Source organism: Elephantulus edwardii, unplaced genomic scaffold (assembly GCF_000299155.1).
Source record: "Elephantulus edwardii isolate Elephantulus edwardi_28Jun2011 unplaced genomic scaffold, EleEdw1.0 scaffold00189, whole genome shotgun sequence".
Taxonomy (NCBI): Eukaryota; Metazoa; Chordata; class Mammalia; order Macroscelidea; family Macroscelididae; genus Elephantulus; species Elephantulus edwardii.
This window is the reverse complement of record NW_006399939.1, coordinates 2,402,740-2,411,815: the sequence shown is the minus strand read 5'-3', so window position 1 is coordinate 2,411,815 and position 9,076 is coordinate 2,402,740. Positions and strand designations below refer to the sequence as shown.

General features: G+C 40.1%; 1 pseudogene; it reads left to right on the top strand.

Annotated features, from left to right (window-relative positions):
* Positions 1-643: 643 nt before the first annotated feature.
* On the top strand, positions 644-907 carry LOC102851341 (annotated as a pseudogene).
* The last annotated feature ends 8,169 nt before the right edge of the window (positions 908-9,076 follow it).

Below are 9,076 nucleotides of genomic sequence, written 5' to 3'. Positions count from 1 at the left end.
ATGTACAAGAGCCCTAAACACCGTTCTATCCTGTGCCATCCCACCCGTCTCAAACGCACTCATTCTCACCACTCTACTCACAGAACCGATCCATCTCATCAAGGGTCTTCCTCTTCTGCGCTGCCCCTCCACTCTCCCAAACACTATGGCCCTCTCCAAGGACCAGTCCCTCCTTGCAACATGCACAAACTATGTCAGATGAAGCTTCAGAATCCTTGACTCCAAGGAGCATTCCGGCTTCACCTTCTCCAGGGCAAACCTGTTTGTTTTCCTAGCCGTCCATGGTATATTCAACACTCTTCTCCAGCACCACAGCTCAAAGGCATCAATTCTCTTTCTATCATCCCTATTCACTGTTCAGCTCTCTGAAGTCCAGTGAATACCGCCTTACATTAGCCATAACACTTATCATTACCATCAAGAAAGTGCCCATCAAGTTCATGGTGACTCCACACATGTCAGAGTAGAACTATTCTCCATAAGATTTTCAATGACAGACAGAGGTGGGGGGTTGTGTGCGTGTGGTTTTTGGTTTGTTGTTTGTTTTTTAATTGAGAGAGGGTCAGTACTTGGGGTGAAGTACTGGGACTAAGAAAGGAAGGTGCACTCGCTGTAAGCAGAGTGAAGACTTAAATCCAAGATCATGGCAAGGCATTTGAAATTCATTGCCAGGACTGTGATGGTATAGGATGGTAACGTGGAAGGTGCATACAGGAGCCTGAACAGAATCCTCAGCATGGACGGGCTCATTGAAGACATTAAGCGAAGGAGATACTAGGAGAAGCCCTGCCACAAATGACAGCGGGAAAGCTATGAGACGTGCCGAAGGATCTACAACATGGAAATGACCAGAAAAATCAACTTCCTGATGCGAAAGAATAGGGCAGATCCATGACAGGGCTGCTAAGGCAGTTTGTGTCTCCACTTGGTTTTTTTCTTGCATCCATATTCTCTTACTGTTCTCAACAATAAACTCAGTCACTTGTATGCAAGAAGACCTGCAAATACAAAGATAATCCAACTGGTCATCAATGGACGATGTCTTTTATTAAAGTGAAAGAGAAATTGAATCAAAAAAGTAGTCTAGGAGCAATGAGAAAATAATCTAACATGTAGCAGAATATACCTACTGTTTCTTACATGTTATTGTAAAACTCAAAGCTATTAGTGAAGCATCTTTAAACTTTACAGAACCTCCCTCCTCCCCAAACCATTAGGTAAAGAGAAGGGGAAGCATATATATGGAATAAATTCTGAAACACCCAACAACCTGCCTAAAGTGACAGAATTCTTATCCAAAAAAATCCCTAAGACAAATTTAACTAATGTTCATTCCTTGTTTTCTGTTATTTGGTGTTTTTTTAAAAGAATTTTTTTTTTAAAAAAGATTTTCAATGACTGGGTTTTTTATTTTTCCTAACAGCTTGCTTTTTTTACCAGTCATCTCTAGGTAGACTTCCAACCTTTCCATCAGTAACCAAGCACATTAATCATTTACCTGACTCAGTGATTTCATCATTACCATAAACATTGTTTTACTAAATCATCTGATTACCTATATTCTGTTCCTACCTTTGGAAGCAGGAGTGGCATCCACTTCCTAAACAACATGCCTCTGGAAACTCTATGAACTTTGATAAAGGTCAATAGTTATATAGAAAGGCTTCAGGCCTTTTGTTCATAGGGTCACAATGAGTTGTGCTCAACTTGGAGGCAAGCAACACCAACCACCTGTGGAATATAAAATCCAAAATAAAATCAGGAATTTTGCTCAATTTTGTTCATTGCTGTATCTTTGCATATGAAAGAGTGTTTGCGTGTGTATGCGTGTCAACAAGTCAATAGAAAAGTGATACAAGGGACTTAGTCACTTCATAAAATAAAAAGTAGAACATGAAAATAAATAGAAAAAAGATATTTGACTTTATCAATAATCAAGGTGTCACAAGTTAAGAGCAGAATGAAAGATTCATTTACATCACCAGATTGGCAAATATTAAGAGTTCTGACAATACTAAGTGTTGGCTAAAATGAACAACAAAGAAACTCTTAATACACTTGTTAGTGGGGTGTAAAATGAACAGCTTTGAAAAAGAAATTGATATTATTTTGTAAACTAAACAGGTTTAGAGAAAGGATACACTCCTGATGCATATCTTTCCTGATTTTAAATCATTTGATACTCCCTTGTTATGTTCAGATAATTATTTTTTTTTTTGGCTATGTATAGGTTTTGCATTGAGTGTTCTGGGATTTCCATTCTTATGATCCACAGCCTAATGCCTTTGCATAGTCAATTAAACACAAGTAATCATTCTGGTATTTTTCTGCTTTCAGTCAAGATTCTTCGAACACTAGTAATGATATTCCTCCTTCTACAGAATCTTCTGAATTCATCTTGGATTTCTAGCAGTGTCTTGTCAATGTACTGTTCCATTTGAACTATAGGAAGAAGAATGTGGCATCAGAATTGGAGGAAAATTCATCAACAACATACTTTATGCAGATAACATAAAACTTTGCTTGCAGAAAGTAAAGAAGACTTAAAGAATTCACTGGAGAAGACCAAAGCCTAGTGTTTTCAAAATTCCTCACTACTGGACCAGTAGGCAACATCATGATAGATGGAGAAAAGATTGAAGTTGTCAATGATATCATTTTCATTTTACTCAAATCCACAATCAACATACATGGTTGAAGCACTCAGGAAATCAAAAGATGGACTGTATCGGGGAAATCTGCTGTCAAGGACCTCTCCAAAGTACTAAAGAGCAATGATGTCAGTTTAAGACTGTTATGGTTGTTGTTAAATGTCGTCAAGTCCCCTGCAACTCATAGTGACCCTGTGTACAATAGCTCTGAACCCTGCCCTATCCTGAGACAGTGTCACTGGCTCTAACACACCTAATCCCACTGCCCCAGTTACCCTGTCAATTCATCTCATCCAGGGTCTTCCTCTCCCATGCTGTCCCTCCACCCTTCCATGCATGATGTTCTGCCAAGATTCGTCTTACTTTTGTGATAATGTCTCTAGTACTACGACCTCTTCTAAACTCAGTTTGCATTTCTGGCAGCTCTCTGTAGATATACTGTTCCAGTTGTTTTTTTATAATCTTCAGTGGGATTTTGCTCATATGTGATATTAGTGATAGTGTATGATAATTTCCACACTCTGTTGAGTCACCTGTTTTTGGAATGGGAGTAAATATGGATCTCTTCCAGTCAGTTGGCCAGGCTTGAATTTTCTCTTCTTCTATGAGGTCATAGGTGTCAATAGACAAAAGATAATATGACAGAAGGAGGAGGGCCATGGACTATTTGGGCATTTTTAAAACATAATTTACTTGTACCTTCAGGTCATGTTCAAGCCCACTCTCATATATACCATTTCCATTTAGTGATGGAGGGCTGCTGTACACATCCAACTTAGAAACTCTGTAGGCTGGACCACACCCAGTTCATAATGGGTCAATTAGCCCGCATGGTGAACTATGTGGCCTACGGTGAGGTGTTCAGTCTTTACCAAGACTCAGTTTCTGGATTAAAGAACAATTTCCTGCAGAGAATGGCAGCACTTTATTTCAAAATCCCAAGGGTCTATGCTAAAATTAACCAATAAGGGTCTGCTAAAGGCCCCAAACAGCACCTCTATCTACCAGTGATACCTCAAGCCCTATTGGATCAGCAACATGATATGGCCCAAGTAACAGAGCAGCTTGCACAGCAGCCTGAACCAGTTATAGGGCCTCTTCTTGTTCTAGGCCCTGCTCAAAACTAGCAGCTTTCCAAACCATTTAATAAATATATAATAACACTCAGATGAGGGATGTGTTGCCTCCCAAACCCAAAGAGGCCCATTGGTATTGTGCCTCTTTCTTAATTGTCTGTCTTTCCCCCTCTGTCACTGTCATGGCATAGGAACCAACTCAAAGCTCAACCAATTCATAGACCCTTCATTGAGTTCCCAAGGTTGTAAGGCAGAAAATTCAACAACTTATCCTTTACTTTAGCTGTAATATCACAACATGCCCCATGCCACCGAACCCCTATAAATTTCACTGAGGCAGCAGGTACCTGAAATTTTTGCTGTATACATTTCCCACATCTTAGCATATAAATGTCTAACCAGGAAGTCTGGGGTCACTGATACTACTTTCTTCCTAAATCCAACCAGTATAATGTCATCAATGTAATGGACCAGAGTGATGTATTGTGGAAAAAGAAAGAAAGGCATTCAAGTTTCCTTTGGACTACAAGATGATAGAGGGGTTTTTTTTGAAACTTGATATACCTCAGAGGTTGTTGTTGTTGTTGCTGCTGTTATGTTATGCTGTTATTATGTTGTTATGGTATGTCAGTCATTGAGTTGCCCACAATTCATAGCAATCCTATGTACAATAGCTCTGACCCCTGTCCTATCCTGATCCAGTCTCACTGACTCTGACACACTTAATCCCATTGCCCCAGATATCATGTCAATCTATTTTGTCTGGAGTCTTCCTCTCCTGAAGTGTCCTTCTACCTTTCCAAGCATGATTCTTGTCCAAGGACTGGCCCCTCCTGGCCATGTGCCCCAAGTATGTGAGACAGAGCTTCAAAATCCTTGCCTCCAAGGAGAAACTTGGTTTCATCTTTTTTTAAAAAAATTATTATTAAATTGTATTAGTTTTAATGAATATTTACAGAGATTTTGGGTTCTCATTCATTCATTGTTGCACTGTTTTCTCTACCCTCCTCCCCAGTTCGTTCTTCTCCCCCCCACCACCGAATGTCTGTTTTAATTGTCCAATTGCCACAGTGCTTTTCAAAGCCAGTTCTGATTAATCTCCTTTGTTAGTGTGTCCTTTGCCATTCCCTATCACTCCTCCCTGAGAGAGACTTCACCCTGATTCATAAGGAAAAGGGGATGGTGTATTCTCTTAGCTACTTCTTGCTGAAAAGGGACGCTGTGGGTTTCAGGGTGAAGATCTTCTCTCACTACTCTAAAGGGCCCCTTTGGCAGTAGGAAACACATAGACTATTATGGAGATTGATTTTGGAATTTAGATGCACTGTTATCAATTGTGCTTAGCCGTACATGTTCATATCTTTGAAGATGTATCATGGAGGTGTTGCAACCTAGAAGACACAAATTTAACTAACAAGTTAAAAGTACATGAGTAAAAAATTAACAAGCAATAATATTCCGAGTAGAGGTTCTAGTAGTGGCACAAATCAAGTTACAGAGGGAAGGTGGTTCTTACAGTAAAAGGCCTATAGACTAGCACTTTGTCTATTATAGTGTACAGGTTAGGAACCACAAGATGTAGAGGCTCAGCTATGTCGTTTCTGCTTCTTAAGTCCTGGAGCAAATTCCATCTACCACTGGGCTGTTTTACAACTTGGAAGTTCACATGCAAGGTAGAGGTAAAGTAAGGAACTGCTTTTGAGGTTTTCCATCCATTCCAACAACTAAGAGATAGTGAGAAGAGTTGGGGCCTCAGAAGGCTTTTAGGACCAATTAGTAGGCTTTGTGTCCAGGAGAAAATGAATATACTTACCAGTAATGTTAATGCTCATCCACGGCTCTTCTGGGAGGATCTAAATCGTTGAAGTGTCCTCCTTTGTTTCCAGCTGGGAGCTGGGGCCTGTCAGTACTGTCTGCTACGAGGACCTGCTTGGCCAAGTGTCCTTCAGAGCCACACTTAAAGCAAGTGAGTGGGAGCTTCTTCTCTACTCCCTTGCCTATCTGTGGCTCTGGTCTGTGACACTGTCTACTGAAGTGGCCCAGCTTTCCACAGTGGAAGCAATTCTGACCTCCTTTATTACCTTTGGGTGGCACTGTATATGAGTAAGACTTCCTTTTCCTGACACAGGCCCTAAACTGGCAGCACTAGCTGCCCAAAAATTTTGGCCATTCTCTGGTCTTTTCTCTTCCCTCTAGATCCCAGTTGTTAAAAGAGGGAAAAATTTAAGCAAATGTATAACAAATAATTTTGAACATTATAATCTTTTAAGCTTATGGCTAGAAGTATTAGCAAAATCATCATTTCCAATCCAGAGATATATGTTCCAATGCAGTATCTATTTTCCATAAATGGTTTTGGTAAGAGGAATGTTGTAAATGTGGATACATTTCCACTATTCCTTCTCCATGCCATGATATAGTGTTATTAGCTTGAGCAGTTATAAATCCATTGCCATCCTTACTCTAACTTAATTCTTTTTTTTTATAAATTTAAATTTGTTATTAATTTCAGTGAAAATTTACAGAGGCTTTGGATTTCCATTCATGGTTTCATCTTCTCCAAGACATTTTCCTACAAGATTGTTGTTGTTGTTGTTGTTAAGTGCTGTTGACTTGTAGGAAACTCATAGCGACCCTATAAATTAAAGACCTGACTACTTGTATAACTTTCATCATTTCTCTAAGTTCTTAAGAGTTTCTGGAAGCAAGCTATTTCAGAAGCAGATGCCATTCCTGCTTTCAAATCTGTTTTAATCTGAGAGCTCCACCAAACACTGTCCAACTAAAGACAAACTACTTATGATGATCTTTTGAAATTATAATGGGGGGAAAGGCATTGGCCAGATCAATAACTGAACACTAGATACCGCGAGATGTACTCATTTGCTTAAACAATGGAACTCCATCTGAAAGTGATGCAATTGGAGCCAATGGCTGGATGAAATTAGAGAATACCAGAAGAATGTTTATTTGTGCTTTATTGACTATGCAAAGGCATTTGACTGTGTGGATCATAAGAAATTGTGGCTGACATTGAGAAGAATGGTAGTCCCAAAGCACTTGCTTATGTTCATGCGAAACCTATACCTGGACCAGGAGGCCATTGTGTGAACAGAGCAGAGGAATACTACATGGTATAAAATTAAGAAGGGAGTGTGTCAAGGTTGTATTCTCTTTCCATACCCATTCAATCTGTATGCTGAGCAAATTATTTGAAAAGCTGCACTCTATGAAAAGGAATGTGGCATCAGGATCAGAGGGAGACTCATCAGTAATCTGTGTTATGCAGATGACACAACGTTGCTTGCTGAAAGTGAGGAGGACTTGAAGCAGTTGTAAAAGATCAAGGAATGCAGTCTTTAATATGGATTGCATTTCATTGCCAAGAAAGCAAAGATTCTTACCATTGGACCAAGAGGCAACCCTATCATAGATGGAGAAGAAATTGAAACTGTCAACAATTTCATCTTGCTTGGATCCACAGTTAACACCCTTGGTACCAGCAGTCAGGAAATCAGGAGACTCATTGCATTGGAAAAGCCTGCAGTTAGGGACCTCTCCAAATTATTGAGGAGTAGTAATGATGTCAGCTTGAGGACTAAGATGCATCTGACTCAGGCGATGGTCTTTCTGATCACTTGCCATGCATCTGAGAGTTGAACAAAGAATAGGGATGATGGAAGAATTGATGCCTTGGAACTGTAGTTTTAATGAAGAGCACTGAATATCCTGTGGGCTGCCAAAAGGACAAATATGTCTTGGAGAGGGTGAAGCTGGAATATTCTTTGGAGGCAAGGAGAATGGGATTTTACCTCACCTCTTCAACCATATTGCTAGGAGGGGCTAATCCTTGAAGAGGGACATGATCCTGAGAGGGGTGAAGGAGGAGAAGACCCTCGACCAGGTGGATTGACACAGTGACTGTCACAATGGGCTCTAGGTTGTCAGGAAATGTGAGAATGACACAGGATAATATAAGGCTCAGATCTGCTATGAGATGTACTCCACACAATGGCACCTAATAACAGCAGGATAATCAACTTTCCTTCTCCCCAACCCATCCATCTCCCCTCACCAGGTCAAATAAGATGAGTTAAATGATGATGTGATAGAGATCAACACCTCTGCAACTTTCAAGTCCTTGATGGTGGCATTAAATACAGATTCCTCCATGAATGTGCTATTATTGCTTTTGGCTTGCTATTTTTCCTAGGTAAAGGCAATTCTAATGGCTTCTCTTTGGCTTTTCCCACTATTATCATCCCTGGTCCAGATGTCAAGGATCCAATGTGGGAGTTCTTCCAGATGCTGAATATTCCAATTGTGCATTCTGTAACAGGGAAAATCACTACAGGAAGAGTAGCAGATACCTACTGGGCCCACTGTCAGACAGACCTGACTAAGCCTCCATTAATGACCTGGCCTCCATATGTTCTTATTTAACTGGTGGGCCATAGTGATGTTTTGAGCTTCCTACAATCAGTGTCAATTCAGAACCACTGTCCAACAATCCTCAAAAAGTCTCATTATTTCTTGTCACTCTTGTAGAAGACCATAGGTACTTTTGAGTAAATCTTGGAGAAAGATTTCTGGCAATGTTGTAAAGTCCTTTCTCCAGGGGACCTGGAATATCCCACACACACCTTCATTCAAGAAGTTGTGGACCTATAAACTGGCTCAAGTTTTGGAATTGACTGGGTAGCCATCATTCTGTTCTGGCAATTCAAGTTAGACTGCCATTTACCTGAGTTAAATTCTTCTACTTATACAAATCTAGGACATACTTAGGAGATTTCTCATCTATATCACTTTCAGAAGCACGAGGACTAAGTAACCACCATCATAAATCCATATGAATCAGACAATTATGGTTACTTTTTTAACTTTTCTGTCCATTACTATAACCATGCCCACTTTGCTTGTTGTGTTGTCACTGGCCTCTACTTCCCGGGTTCCAACCTTCCCTATTTTATAGCTTTATTGTTATGTACCATCAAGTCAGGGCCAACTCTTGGATGATCCTTCAGTGGATTTTCAGAGACAGTTAATCACATTGTAGGAGATTGCCCATCTTTCTCTTGTGGAGTAGATAGTACATTTGAACTGTGTGCCTTCAGATATGCAGCACTGCTTCTTACCACTAGGCCACCAGAGCCTTTATAGTTAGATGTCTTAATTCTATAAGAGCAGTTCTCATGGTCAAGTCTGGCATACGTAAAATGATAATTACAATAGACTTTAAGAATGCCAGGACTCCTCTCACAAATTTATTTTATAGTTGTAAAAGGGGTGTCTTCTGAGTATTCCATATGTGAGTCTGTCGTTGTTGTTGTTATGTGCCGTCAAGTC